Here is a 15435-nt window from a genome sequence, read left to right as displayed (position 1 = left end):
ACCAGTCATCTCAGCTAATTAAGACAATAATTTGCCATTAGCAGGAAGATTCCAAGACATGGAAATTGGATTAGATCTAAGGAACTTCAAGTCATTTGCAGACAGACTCAAAGCTATGCTCATTTTCATGCTATTTTTCATACTGGGATATATTTTTTTTATATAATAACCAAAGTCAATAATGTTCCATGGAATATAATTCAATTGTTTAGAAGGAAATAAAAGCCTCAAATAGCACAGTTAACCCCTGAACCAAGCTTTAATCTCCCCTCCAATGGAATGACAGATAATTCCATGTTGTGTAGATAATAGGCATGAAGAATGGGGTCTTAGAGATGACGCTTCATCAATAAGAAATGCCTGTAATGGGGGAAACGCCCAAGGAATCTTCCAGGCCAGTCATTTCTACCAAATAAGCTCTTGGGCAAAAGAAGAAGAGAGTTCGGAGTGACTGAGAACCAGCCAGTTTAGAACAACTGTTCCATCTTCGAAGAGGGGAAAGTTTGGAAATTCTTTCTCTCTTTGTTAAATCCTGAAGAATCAAGCCACTAATGTCTTCCTGTGTTTTTGAGAGTGACTGCAGACGCAGTGCTGGGACCTTTACAGATAACTCAGTTGATGCCCCAGCAACATTACAGAAAAATCAAATGAGGAAACTGAGGCACAAAGAATTTTGCCAAAGACTATTTGGTCCAATCGGGTAAAGATTGAAACTTGAGTTCATTGCCAGAGCTCCTGGCATTAGTCAGCTTTCTCAAACTTGCCAGTTCATAAGAATCACCCGAGCACTTGTTAGAAATATGGACTGCTCAGCTCTCTTGAGGTTCATTTTCCACCAAGATGGGGTGAGGCTTAGAACTGATCTTTTTAGCCCATGCCACAGATTCCTCAGAATAGGAGAAACCTAGAAACATGCCATGCTTCCTTGTCACTCACTGGTCCTTGCCATCTTATCTTTTAAGGTGGAACCTCCTACAATCTGTCATGAGAATAGAGTTCGACCACTGAGCAACCACTTTCTATCCTAAGGAAACTCGTTCTGTTAGAACAGGAAACTTTGGCTACAGTCTGGGATTCTGAAAAATACATCACCTCAGCTCAACGTGTTCCTAAGACCAAGTTTACTTTGTATTTTGAAAGCTTGACGGTTTTGAAATTTTGAAAATTTGACTCGATCAACTCTTTAGAGGCATTGCATTTGCTTTCCTCAGTGGATAACCTACTCTTATTGTCAAGTTGAAAACTTAGTTGTGAATATAGTGTGTGTGCAGTCTCAGTCTTGTGAAAGTGGGCCAGACTATTGCGGTACTAGTCTTCCTTTCAATTCAAAGGGTAACGGTGAAGCTCTTCTGTAGAGAGCCACCTCAGCACTAGAATGTTTGTGAGACCTGACAGCAGCCTTCAAGCCTAATGATAACCAACACAGGAATGCTCCACACAGTTACAGCCTTCTAACTTTTGCCTTTGGAAACTTACTTTTCATTAAGTATTTTAAGATCATTATCAGTTATAACACAACACTAAGTTGAAAAAAAAAAATATTTCCTTCAGTTTCTGCCCATGTCAACCAGGAAAGATAGAGCTCCCACTTTTAAAGACTGTAGAGGCAACACAAAAGAAACCCAGTTTAAAAAAACTAATAATCCCAATTTCTGTTAATACATTCTTTTTCATTGTGATATACAAGGAAGACATATTTAGGACATTTTAAGTACTATGGTGTGGAGCCAAAGGCTGTCACGTGTATGAAGGACACATTTGTAGACAATAACCTCATCCCTTGTGGCTGGAGGGATGGCTTAGCAGTTAAGAACACTGATTGTTGCCTCAAGGTACCTGGCTTTGGGCCCCCAGAACCCACCTGGTGGCTCATAGCTATCTGTAACTCCAGTTCCAGAGGATCTGATGCCCTCTTTTGACTTCTAAGGGCACTGGAAGCAGGCAGTACACTGACATATATACAGGCAAGACACCCATACACATAAAAAATGATCATGAAAAAAAAAACAGTTAAAAGAAAAATGTCATTCCAGAAAGCATCTTGTGCCAGGTTGTAGTGGCACACACCTTTAATCCCAACACTGAGGCAGAGGCAGGAGGATTTTTGTGAGTTCAAGACCCATTTTATCTATATAGCAGGTTCCTAGCACTTCCAGGATCCTGTATCAGAAAGGAAACTAGAAAAAACATGGTGCTCGAACCTTTAATCCCAGAACTCAGGAGGCAGAGGTGGATCTCTGTAAGTTTGATGTCAGCCTGTTCTATACAGTGAGTTCTAAGACTGAGTTACATAAAAAGTTGCATATTTGTCTCAAAAATTAATAATGTGATAATAACCAAAAAGACATATTTCAAGCACATAGCATTTTCTAAAGTGATAAAATAGTTTATTAGTTTTCATTCCTATCAGTAGAATTTAGATGTAGAATTTAGACAACCAGGTATCTCTTGGGGGCTATCTTATTACTAGACAACTGAGTATTTCCATTTAAGACAGGTTTACAAATCAGTTTAAGGGCTGGAAAGATGACTCCATGGTTAAGAGCACTGGCTGCCCTTCCAGAGGTCCTGAGTTCTATCCCCAGCACCCACATGGTGGTTCACCGCCATATAAAGGGATCTGATGCTCTTCCTCTGGCATTCAGGTGTACATGCAGCAAAGCACTCACATACATAAAATAAGTAACTAAAAATATTTTTTAAATCTGTTTAAAATGTCTAAACCAAACTTTAAAATGGATTTGCTAAGAGTGTGTTATCACCTATAATATTATTTTTGTGTTATGAAAGTCACTTCCTGTTAGGAATAGCATCATGACAATTCAGACCAGGAAAGTGTCACTTCTAATAAATGTTCAAACACAAACACACACACACACACACACACACACACACACACACACGTAACACACAAGTAACTTGTAAAGATGAAGTTTCAGCAAAACCTGATTTGAAGTTTTTCAGTATGAATCTGTCCTCAGTGGCACCTCCAGACCACACAGTACACAAAAGTTTCAGGAGAGCTAGTTAGAACACAAGATCTGCTTTAGCACCGAAACTCTTAGGATATTCAACTTCACAGACTAGAAATCTTCTAAATAGTGATATACTTTCTTAACTTAAGTCCATTATAAAGACTTATAAACACAATGAAACTATGTAAGCTCTATTAAGTTATTTTTGCTTCAATTCTCCATCCCTAGTTTTTAAAAAATTTTTATTTTGTGTACGAATGTGCTGTATGACAAAACTTTTTCTAGGGGAAACATAACATACACATCTACTCATTCCAAATACGGAGGCCTTGCTGGATCAAACTGCAGATTCCACCAAAATCCAACTTGGTAAACCAATGCGTTTTATTAAGGTTGCTGACAGGAATATGGGTGAAAGGTTAATTTCAGAAGCAAAAATTATTCAAAGACAGCTAATTCATCAAAGCCCACCCCAGCCAGGGTGACAGCTCACAAAGCTGGGTCCTAAAGCACACTGCACAGTCTACAGGTATCTCAACAGGTTGAAGAGTGTCCTTCCCTAGAGACCCTGTAGGTCAAAACTCCTTCCAGGCAACTCAGCTGCTTTCTGTGTCTTTCAGACAGATGGTTTCAGAATCATCTTTGCAGTGGTTTGATTCTTCTTTGAAGCTTAGAACACTCAGCTCTTAAAATTTACTCTGGAGGGGCAGGACCTAGTAAATCTAGTCAGTTTGAGGGACTTCCGGAAGCTACTTTCACCTGTTTTACTTCCAGTATGAAGAGCTGCCCTGAAGAATAGAATGTTTCAATATGGGAGAAAACTGTTACATAACAGTGTTTTGCCTACATGTACGTTTGTGTGTCACCTGCATGCCTCACATCCAAGGAGTTGGGAAACTGTTGGAACCCCTAGAACTGCAATTGTAGACAATTCTCAGCAGCCATGTGAGGATTGGGACCTGAGCCTGGGTACTTTGCAAGAATAGCAAATAATCTTTACCTCTGAGCCATCTCTCTAACCCCCAAATGTATGTCCTTTTATCCTTTCTAGTCTTGTTTTTGACTCTGCCTTTACAGTAGTACTGTTCCCTATAACTTTTTTTTTTTTTTTTTTTTGGTTTTTTGAGACAGGGTTTCTCTGTGTAGTCCTGGCTGTCCTGGAACTCACTCTGTAGACCAGGCTGGCCTCGAACTCAGAAATCCGCCTGCCTCTGCCTCCCAAGTGCTGGGATTAAAGGCATTCGCCACCACTGCCCGGCCCCTATAACTTTTTTAAAGATTTATTTATTTATTTATTTATTTAATGTATGTGAGTACAGTGTAGCTGTCTTCAGATGTACCAGAAGAGGGCATCAGATCCCATTACAGATGGTTATGAGCCACCATGTGGTTGCTGGGAATTGAACTCAGGACCTCTGGAAAAGCAGCTGGTGCTCGTAACCTCTAAGCCATCTCTCCAGCCTCCCTATCACTTTTAATTTTTTACCCTATACCTACTCATTAACAACTCTTCTCTTCCTGAACACAAGGCCTGCATGTTAGAATTCAATATAAAATTAAAATCAAGTTCCTTTTACTTTGACTTCTTAAAGAGTTCCTGGATCTCAAATGGCTCCCAGCTAGGAGGGAGGTAATTAAATGGCCAAAACCCATGGCTCCTGAGGAGTTCATATATGAAAGTGATGATGATTTGAGATGCCTCCTGCGTTGTCATGCGTAAAATACTATACATTGAACATGATTTAGTTTTAATGTATTTCATGAGGCTATAATGCTAGAATCTGGTGGTTCTCTTACAGACTCTATAACAATGCAATGACAAGTTTTAGGTGGTCCAGAAACTGTCATTGCTAGATTGCACACAAGAACAGTTTACTGTACATTCCTGTTACAGCCTTAGCTCCCCAGAGTATGCTGTCTTAGGGTTTCTATTTCTGCACAAAACATGATGACCAAGAAGCAAGTTGGAAGGGAAGGAGTTTAAGGGAAAGACTTACACTTTCACATTGCTGTTCATCACCAAAGGAAGTCAGAAGGGAATTCACACAGGGCAGGAACCTGGAGGCAGGAGCTGATGCAGAGACCATGGAGGAATATTACTTAGTGGCTTGCTTCCCCTGGCTTGCTTGGCTTGCTTTCTTATAGAACCCAGGACTACCAGCCCAGAGATGGCACCACCCACAAGGGGCCCTCCCTCCTTGATCACTAATTGAGAAAATGTCTTACAGCTGGTTCTCATGGAGGCATTTCCTCAAGGAAGGCTCCTTTCTCTGTGATAACTTCAGCTAGTGTCAAGTTGACACACAAAACCAGCCAGTGCGTATGCCAAAGGCTGGAGACCAAATCCCTCACAATCCCACTCTGCAAGACTCCCGGCTGTGTATCAGGAATGACCTAGCCCTGCCCACCTCTCCAACTGGCTTTGCCCCAAGTGTATTCCCTTCACAAGCTGGGCCTCTGCCAAAGCAGGCTGCTCAGGCCTGCTTTCAGTTCCTTGAACACTCATTTCCTGCAGGGGGCCCTTTGCCCAAGAGTTCCTACTGCCTGGATGTTCTTCTACAGGCTCTGAAGCCTTGGCTGTTTTACTAGACTCAGCTTAATCACATTTCCGTAGGACAGCCTGGCCGCTCTGCTAGATCAGTTCTGCCTATTACACACTCCAGTAGCTACATGTGCCAGAAGTCTTTATCGGAGTTACGATTTTTCCATTAGTTTGTATATAGGATAGATTATGTGGGAAAAGAGTAGATGCTCAATAAGTATTTGCTAACCCTGAAGAAGGGAAAAAGCAAAGGCACTTCTGCCAGGCTAACCCCTCAGTGCAGTTAACATACAGGTGTGTGCCAGGAGAGCAATTTCCAAGGGCTTACAGACACTCATTTGCCACCAAGGCTCATGGGTGGTTCTTGTCTTCCCCTTTCAGGAAAAGAATGAAATCTACTCCGTGAGCGCTCAGCAGCATGGTGTGAAGCTATTACTGCTACATTCTGGAAATCATCACGTCGTTCCAAGCAAAGAAATAAGACAATCTCCCCAAACAAATGTCAAAAACTTTACCACACTGTCATGCATGCTGCTTGTAGCATTTGTCTTTTGTTATTTTTTTTTTTTTCATCCTGGCTTTCGTCTCAAGTGTCTCTCAAATTTGGGCAATTTTAAGTCTTCTTGTTACCATAGAAACAGAAAACAATCTCTGAGTTTGGGAGAAAAAAAAAGCTATCCACTCTTATCAGGGTTCTAGATTTTGCCATCTTTGATTTCAAGAGAGTGGTTTGGAGGCTGTGCAGCTTTGCCAACAAATATTTCTGTGCCTACTATGTGCTGACCTTTGTTCTGGCCAGGAACCCTCCATCTCCAACAACCCCCCCCCCAACCTTTGTGTGTTTTGAGACGGAGTTTTTCTGTGCAGCCCTGTCTGTCCTGGAACTCACTCTGTAGACCAGGCTAGCCTTGAATTCACAGAGATCCACCTGCCTCTGCCTCCTGAGTTTAGGGATCAAAGGTGTGCGCTACCACCACCACCGGCTGAAACTTCTCTGTGAAGATCCATCGTCTCCTCCCAGATGCCAGCTCTTGATTTTACCCTCAAGTGATGTTCAAATAGCTGCCCATGGCCTATGAATGTAGAGTGAAAACCTTTCCCTTTCTCTTTCCCTTTCCTTCTAGGCCCCGTCATATACCTCTGAGCCCCTCTTGACATCCTGGGAAAACTAAGTTATAAAAGAAGGAACCAAACCACACATTGTCAGGTTAATTTTTTCTGGTTCTGTCTCATAGATAAAGTATCTCAACTTCTAGGGCAATAAACAAATAAATAACACCTGATGTTAAACCATTTGGTTGTTATTGTTCTGTAATCTTAAAATTTTGATAGTTTCTTGAATCCATTGTAAACTTGAACAAATTATTGAAATTTCTGAAAGATCTAGGAAAGAAAATACCCAAACACAAATAGGCAAACACAATCCAACATATTTATATAATGATGTAGTTTCTTTCTGGCCTTGAACACCTTATTGCATACAGGTGGCAGTATAAGATTTTTTTTTACCATGATATAATATACATTAGTTTAGAAAGTCTTTATCTTATGTCACCAGAAAGTTCAAAAGTTCTCTGAAGAATAGATGCTGGACATTCTAAAACTACTAGTTAGTAGCATGAAAAGTTAGCCTGTCGGCTTCTCCTTCTATGAGGCACCACCCCCTCCCCCGAATAAATTTTTCTTCATTGCAAACCCTCTACCTGAAATACTTTTTCTTGCCCATGATTCTAGCCTTAAGAACACCCCCAAAATAGGATTTCTCAGTAGTTAAGAGCACTTAACTACTCTAGCAGAAGATCCAGATTCAGTTCCCAGCACTCACACGGCACCTTACAACTGCCTATATTACAGTTCCAGGGGATCCAATGTCCTTTTCTGACCTCTGTGGACTCTTGCACATATGTGGTATGCCCTCAGATACAAATATACACAAAATAAATAAATGAATATTTTTCTAAAAAGAATACCCACAAGAGACCTCAACCTAAAGGGTACATTTGAACAGAGCCAAGTTCTCAGACTAAAGATATTTCCTAATTTACAATCCACCCACTAGAGATTTGATTCTTTTCATGTTTGTAAATCCCTATTGAAAACCATCAATATCCCTTGAAGGGCTTAGACTGGAAGTCATTATCAGTTTATACTCCCAAGGGATTCCTGAAGCTGACATAGTGCCAACCCTCTATGGAAAACGAACATCAGGGCAGGCACTGGAGGGTGGTACTGACGAGAAGAGATGACAATAAAAACTAATACCATCTTGTATTTCACACTCTTTAATTCCCTGGTGCCTCTTGAAGGTTTCCTCGACCCAACACTACCCTCCCCCCCAACACAAACACACATACACAGGCACATGAGCACACACAGACACACATGGATACATGGACATATACATACACACATGGATACATGGACACACACAAACACACACACATGCATGCACACACATACACACAGACACATACATGGATACATGGACATACACATATACACACAGACACACACATGGATGCATGGACACACACACACACATACATATTCTCTTACTCTGTTCTTGTCTAGGCTTGTCTCTGTAATTGGCTGTATGTGTACTTTATAGCTCTATATGTAAAATGTCTGCATCTGTAGCCTCAGGTCTGTCTTTGTTGGGCTACCAATGCGTCGGTAATCATAAAAAGTTAATTTAGATTATATGTTGCATGGTTTAGGCATCTTCAGCTTCATTAGCAGCTGAGGATCAGCAATGGATTTCTCACCTGGGGTTTGAATATGCTTTCAAAGTGGCTAGACTAACTGGAGTAACCATTTAGGGGGGGCTTTGGGAAGGCATCATATAGATAAATCTATTGTGTTTTTTGAAGAAAACGAGTTTGCCTATGAATCGTCTGTGCATGTTTCTGGCAGGTTCCCTTTCCCAGTCTCTTTTCAGCACTCCACCCAGCTGCTGCTGGGTTTGCCTTCAGATCCCTCAGTCACCAAGCCACACAGAGTGGGGGTGAGCCAGTGAGGTCTATAGCACCCTAAGAGGAGTTTCCCCAATATGCCTGTAGGTGAGGCCACCAGTCAACTGTACACCATCAGGATTCAGAGTAGGAGCTGGGAAGCAATAGTTACATGGCTAGTAGGCTGGGAAAGATGCCACTGGGGGTACAGCCAGTTGTCCTACCACCCTCAGAAAATGTACCTCTCGCCTTGCCCTTAAAAACAAATTAGCATCGGGGACAGAACAAGAGCAGTGCATGAGAATCTTACAAGAACTCTTGCTCCAACCACTGAAAACACCCTGGTGGGTGTGGAGGTTTGGTTACAAGGGAGCAGAGCTGACAGAAACCACTAACTCCTCTGAGCACACAAAGTACTCTGTAGGTAGCACTAGCCTCTACTGGCCTTGGCAGGACCCATCTTCCAGGGTTGTTTAGCTTTGTCAGGGGTTTCCTTTTAACATGTGTCAATGACCATTGTCAGGTGTTGCTAGGGTTGCAGGAGAAAAGTTTTAGGTGATTGGCCAAGCAGCTGTATACCTTAGCCAATCCGAATGCTGTGCCTTGGGGGGGTGGGGGGGAAGCTTAACAAGATAGAACAATATCAGCACAGGCAGACACATTCTGTGTACTAATCAAAGCGTCTGGAACGTTAGCGTGCAGGAGGGCCATGCTCTCCACAGCTCCAGCCATGGCCTAGTAGCTGCTCCAAGTGTTACCATATGAGTTAAAGTCGTCTGATTGGAGGCTATCAAGATTTCAAACGAGGGGAGTGGCTATCTTACAGGGGAAGTAAAACTCCTTGCTCACTGTATTTTAAAGTCTCCCTTAGTAAAACTGCTGAATTGTAATTTGAAATATTCCACCCTTTCAAATAACTTAAGCACGGGGCTTGAAAACAGGAAACGAGAGAGGCACACTCATATTGTCAACTAAACATTCACAGACCTTGCACCACAAAGCCAACCTTGAAAAAAAAGAAAAAAAGAAAAACCAGACAAGTCTTACGACTTCATTTAAGAACAGTGACAAGGGTCACTACCAAGTTGTGGCTCTGACCATGTGGGGAGACCCCTCATGGTAATTATGAAATTCATGACAGACAAACAGTCAGCTTGAAAGAAAATTTGGATCCGGCCTCATTTTAGATAGTGGAAGATTCAGATAGACAGGGTAGAACTAAGAAAGACAGTAAGGAGAGCCCTTGACCATCGTGAGAACTGGGGCTTTTTTCCACAGAACAGCTGTTCCCACTGAAGTCAAGCGCCACGTCAAAATCATCAGAGCTAAAGAATGTCAGGCTTCACAGCATACAGATTTCTCATTCAATTATCAATATAATCACCAACCTGGAAAGATTTTTTTATCGCCAGTTTTTAATTCAGTCATAAGAAAAGTTTAAGTCTTCCTTACCAAGCCTCTCACTTGGTTGTCAGACTTGTGCCTCAGAATGTTGGAGCCGCCACTCAAGAACAGCAGTGAGAAGGACAGGAAGAGGAAGGGAAGTAGCAAGTGGGGGGGTCGGGGGACAGCAAAGTGTGTTCTCTGTCCTGTCACACATTATTATCCACTACCCTAGCCAGCCCAGGGGCTCCCAGCAGACCCCCACAGTCAGGCTGACAGATTTCAGCTTAGCTTTAGGCAGAAAGGATGTCTCAGGGTTCTGTGGGATTGCTTCAGATACCTTTGGGAGTAGGCCGAAAGGATGGGAAGGAATAGAAGGTACCGGGGCTAGGTAGTTCCCTCTCCCTTTCTGCTGTAGAAAGTGTCCACAGGCAGTACATGACTCTGTAGGCGGATCAGCACCAGAACTACCTGAAGAGACAAACAGGTAGGTAGCAAAGTGGTGGTGCCCACTTGATGCCAATGTTGTAGCTGGCACACATCTTTTTTTTGTTTGTTTGTTTGTTTTCATATATATATATATATATATATATATATATATATATATATATATATCTTGATTGGACTTTACTGGGATCCTCCAGTGCCATAATGGAAGAGCTGTTAATAGCAGGAATTACTATTCTGAAAGGGAAGGACGAGGGTGTTTAGTTAATTCTGTGTTTGAGTGTGATGTTAAACGCAGATATCGTGCCATTGGCCTTGTGGTCGTTTGAATGATAGATGCCTTTTTATAGTCCCCAGTTTGTGGTACTGTTTAGGTAGGATTAGGAGGTATGGCTTTGCTGGAGAAAGTATGCCAATTGGGGGGCGGGGGTCTCTGGAGTTTCAAAAGCCATTTGCCATTTCCAGCTACCCCTCTCTACCTGTGGTTTGCAGTTTGAGATGGGAGCTCTCGGCTGTTCCCAGCACCACTTCTGCCTGCTTGCCACACTTCCGTGCTGTGACGGTGAAGAACTCCTCTCCCTCTGAAACTGTAAGCCAAAATAAAAGTACCTTAGGGTGCCTTCTTCTTGGTATTCGATCACGGCAATAGAAAATAACTAATACAGGCCGTGACCCAGGGAGGAACATGTTCGTTTTGAACAGCAGGCATCGTCTGTCCTGTGGTCATGTGATCAGCTCCAGCTGTCTGTTATCTGTAATTACTTCCACCATGCTCGTCTATGAATTTCTTAGGACCATTATCTTCATTCCAGAAGTCATGGCATCTCGTTGGATATTTATTTTTGTGTTATTCTACTTTGGTTTGGTTGTTCTTGAGACAGGATCTCACAGAGCCCTGGTTGGCCATGATGTGGCCAAGGATGACTTTGAACTTGACTTGGAGATTCTCCTGCCTCCATTTTCCAGGTGCTGGGGTTAAGAATGTGTGCCACCATGCCAGGCTCCTGTTTGAGATTTGTAACACAGAATTATTGCAACCCTACCATTTTTCTTCAGGGACAGATGTAGAAAAATTACCACTCACCTCTCATCCCCATTAACAACACCTAAACGTTGGAGGTGGGCTATTAAAGTCACCATTACCCTATGTCCTTTCTTGGCATGTGGCACAGTCACCACATAGGCTTCTTTAGAGTTAGAACCACCCGGGGCTTTTGGAATTGGTCCTTCCTCCACATTTCCTATCTCAAGACAATTTTTGATGAAACTCATCCATTGATCTATACAAGTCTACAAGATCAATGAAAAACAAAAACTTGATTGCAAGTTTCACCCTGTGACCAAACAGTAAAATGTATCAATTTAAGTTTCAATGCTTTCCTTTCCTGAACCCACCAGCTTCCAATAATCAGGGAGATTATTTAACCACCTTTCAGTGGTTAAAAATGTACAAAAAGGCAGGAGTCAATGACCCAGGTTAACCCATAGCTGGAGAAGCACAGGGAGCTAGCCAAGAGAAGACAGGGTGACAGAGAAAGCTGCTCTGGTGGGTGCTTATGAATGGTGAGACGCCCACAGTCAGTTTGCACACACCCCCCCCCCCAAAGAACACTGAGAGGAAACTGGGTCAAGCAGCAAGGACACCTCAGAAAGAGATGTGATTTCGTTTTTCAAAATATCATGTCTGTGTTGGGGCCAAACAAAGCAGAGAGAAATCAACTTCATGGACAAACAGAGCAGTAAAACCTTGGGAAAGGTTTTGATATGGCATCAAAGAACGGGCTGAAGGAATTGCTAGATCCCTACCGTTATTCTCCATCTTTCCAGGTCCCACTTCTCTCCCAGCAGACTGCCCCCTACTTATTCCCATATCATCACCTGCATCACCCATATCACCGCACTGACACTATCTGCACACACACACTGCAGCTACTTTTGAATTATCTTTTAGTGTATCCCTAAGTACAAAACTGGATTGAGTTGATGACAACATGGCTTGTCAGTGGTGACTCTTTCAAGACATCATACAGAAGGTTTTTAAATCATAAAACAGAGCAAGAGGGAGATCTAGGGATGGCTCCATTCTCTAAGATACTCCCGAGAGGCTCACAGATCACAGTTTCAAGCATTTGCTAAGCAAGACCACTTATTCCAGCCGACCCAGTGCACTTTTGAATTTTCTTGAGCCCACGAACAGATTGTAGAGATACCACTTAATAAAATCCAAGTGCTCTGATTCACTTACCTACAACAATAACCACTGAAGAAAAATTAGATATAGAACATTTTTTTAAAAAAAAAAAAAAAAAAAACAAAAACAAAAAAAAAAACACCAAGACCTCTCAGCAAGGGGGTCACTTAAAAATGAATAGACAAACCATGGGCTAGAAGAAAAGAATTAGAGGACAAACTGGACAGGAGACTGACGTCCAGGATCAGCAAAGAGCATCTAGTGTCAGGCATGATGGCACGAATGTATCATCCCAGCACTTAGGTGGCAGAGGCAGGAAGAACTTTGTAGGTTCAAGGCCAGACTTGTCCTTGTACTGAATGAGAACTGGTCTCAAAACAAACAGAAACCCTTCTGACTTAACTAATAAAAACAAAACAAAACAAAAAAAAAAAAAATCATGAGCAGACAAAAGATTTAAGCAGATGCCTCACAAACAAGATCTATAACAAGTGGTGAGATGGCTCATCAGGTAAAAGTCACCAAGCCTGACAAACCAAGTTCAATCCGATTGGTAAAAAGAAACAGACAGGTACAGTGGTATACGCTTTTAATCCCAGGAGGCAGAGGTAGGCATACATATCTCTGTGAGCTTGAGGCCAGCTTGGTCTTCAGAGAGAGTTTTGAAATAACTAGGGAGACACAGAAAAACCCTATAGCAGAAAAGAAGGAAGAAGAAAGAGAAAAAGGAAGACGAGGAGGAAGGAAAGAGAAAGAGAGAACCAACTCTTTTTTGTTGTTCTTTCTGACCTCCACATTCTAACCATAGTGTATGAGCACACACAAACACACTCACACACACATACACACAGAGAGAAAGAGAAAAAGAGAGAGGGAAAGAGAGATATTCATAAAATATATAAAATGTTAAAAAAGAAAATAGCAGTTAAACATGGTTTTTAAAAAAGAAGAAAATACCTGAAGGACACGTAAAGACAGCATGCTCAATATTCTTGATCACAAAAAAAGCACAAATTAAAACCACAACAAAACACCAGTGAATGTGCAACCAGGATGGCTTAAAATAAAAACACTGATGACACTACACATGATATTTAAAAAAAAAAAAAAAAAAAAAAAAAAAAAAAAAAAAACACTTGGAACATTTGCATATCATTACTGGGAATATAAAATTGTGTATTCACAGCTGAGTGTTGGTGCCACATGCCTTTAATCCCAGCACTTGGGAGGCAGAGGCAGGCGGATCTCTGAGTTTGAGGCTAGTCTGGTCTACAGATGAGTTCCAGGACAGCTCCTGTCTTCGACCCCCCCACACTCCAAAAACGAATATTCACCTTGGGAAAAATGTTTAGTTTCTTTCAAAATAAACCGCATGCCCACTGTGATCCAGCAACAACACAGTAGGCATCTCCCACACCTAGCAAAAGACTGGCCTACTCCACAAGAGCTTCAGTCTCAGTCAACAGAGTCCTAGGCACCTGTCAAGAGCGGACAGCTAGACCGGTTGGAGCAGTCTTGTAGTGGAGTCAGTGCAATGCAAATGTGTGAAGTGCAAACACAACTAGGAAGGTGGAACAGAGGCTAGCACTGGCAGAGAGGCCATGCGTGGGGGACCTGAGGTGGGGGGATGGGAGGGGCGGGGAGGAGAGGGGTAGGGGGCGGGGAGGAGGGGCGGCGGGGATGCTCCATAGCTTTTTTTCTTTCTTCTTTTGCTTTGTTGTTTTTTTGTTTTTTTTTTTGGTTTGTTGTTGTTGTTTCTTTTTGTGTTTTTGTTTGTTGTTTTGAGACAGGGTTTCTCTGTGTAGATCTGGCTGTCCTGGAGCTCATTCCGGATCCCCTGAGTGGCCTCAAACTCACAGAGATACGACTGCCTCAGCCTCCAAGTTCTGGGAGTAAAGACATGGGCCACCAGCCCCTGACAATATCTGTATCTTAGTAAGGGTTTGATACACAGGTAAATATTTTCCAGAATCTCAAGCTTACAACTCCCAAATTTCAACAATACAACATTTTACATCAAAAGAAGATCATAAATGCTGCCCTGATGATTGACTCGGATATGGAAGCAGTTTGATGCTTATCTGGTTTTTTCTTTTTGTTTGTTTTTCTTCTCAGTGCTGGGGATTAAACCCAGGGCCTTATACATACTTGCTGAATATTCTATTACATCACACTCAGCTGTATTTTTTAAAAATACTGTTGTGATTCCAACTCAGGGCCTCACACATACTAGACAAATATTATATCACTGAACTGTATCTCCAGTCCAAAACATAAGGTGGACTGATGAAGGTAAGCTCTCTCTCTGTGTGTATGTCTCTGTCTCATACAGAGAGAGAGAGAGAGAGAGAGAGAGAGAGAGAGAGAGAGAGAGAGAGAGAACAGTACTTTTTTTATGTGTGTGTTCTGCCTGCATGTGTGTCTGTGCATCTCCAGGCCTGCCTGGTACTAGAATAGGCGTCAGATCACCCTAGAACTGGAGTTACTGACACATTGTGAGCCACCATGTGGGAGCTGGGAATTGAGCCTGGGTCTTCTGGAAGAAAAACTGATGCTTGGAGCCACTGAGCCATCTCTCCAGCCCCAAGAATTGTCACATTTTAATGGTGACATCTACAAGAAAATGGGAGTCATAGGGTTGTTCACTGTAAAATTCTTCCCAGTTGGTAGATATTTGAAAACCCTCACAATAGAGACCTTGGGAGGGTAATCAGTGTGCCCTTGTGACCCACAGACCCACTCCAGTCATTTGTTAGATCTGAATGCTCCATTTCTTAATGCTATATTGTTAGCAGATTATAGAGAAGACAAAGACTGGGGTTGGGAGACTCCCCTATCTGACTTCTTTTTCTTTCAAACCTAGTCTTTTTATCTGCATGGACAAAAGAAGCCAGCAATGGTTACTATGAAAGGGAGTAAGGTAGAGGAAAGGACCCTCGACCTTAA

This window comes from Arvicanthis niloticus, chromosome 19 (genome assembly GCF_011762505.2).
Source record: "Arvicanthis niloticus isolate mArvNil1 chromosome 19, mArvNil1.pat.X, whole genome shotgun sequence".
NCBI lineage: Eukaryota > Metazoa > Chordata > Mammalia > Rodentia > Muridae > Arvicanthis > Arvicanthis niloticus.
This window is presented reverse-complemented; position numbering follows the sequence as displayed.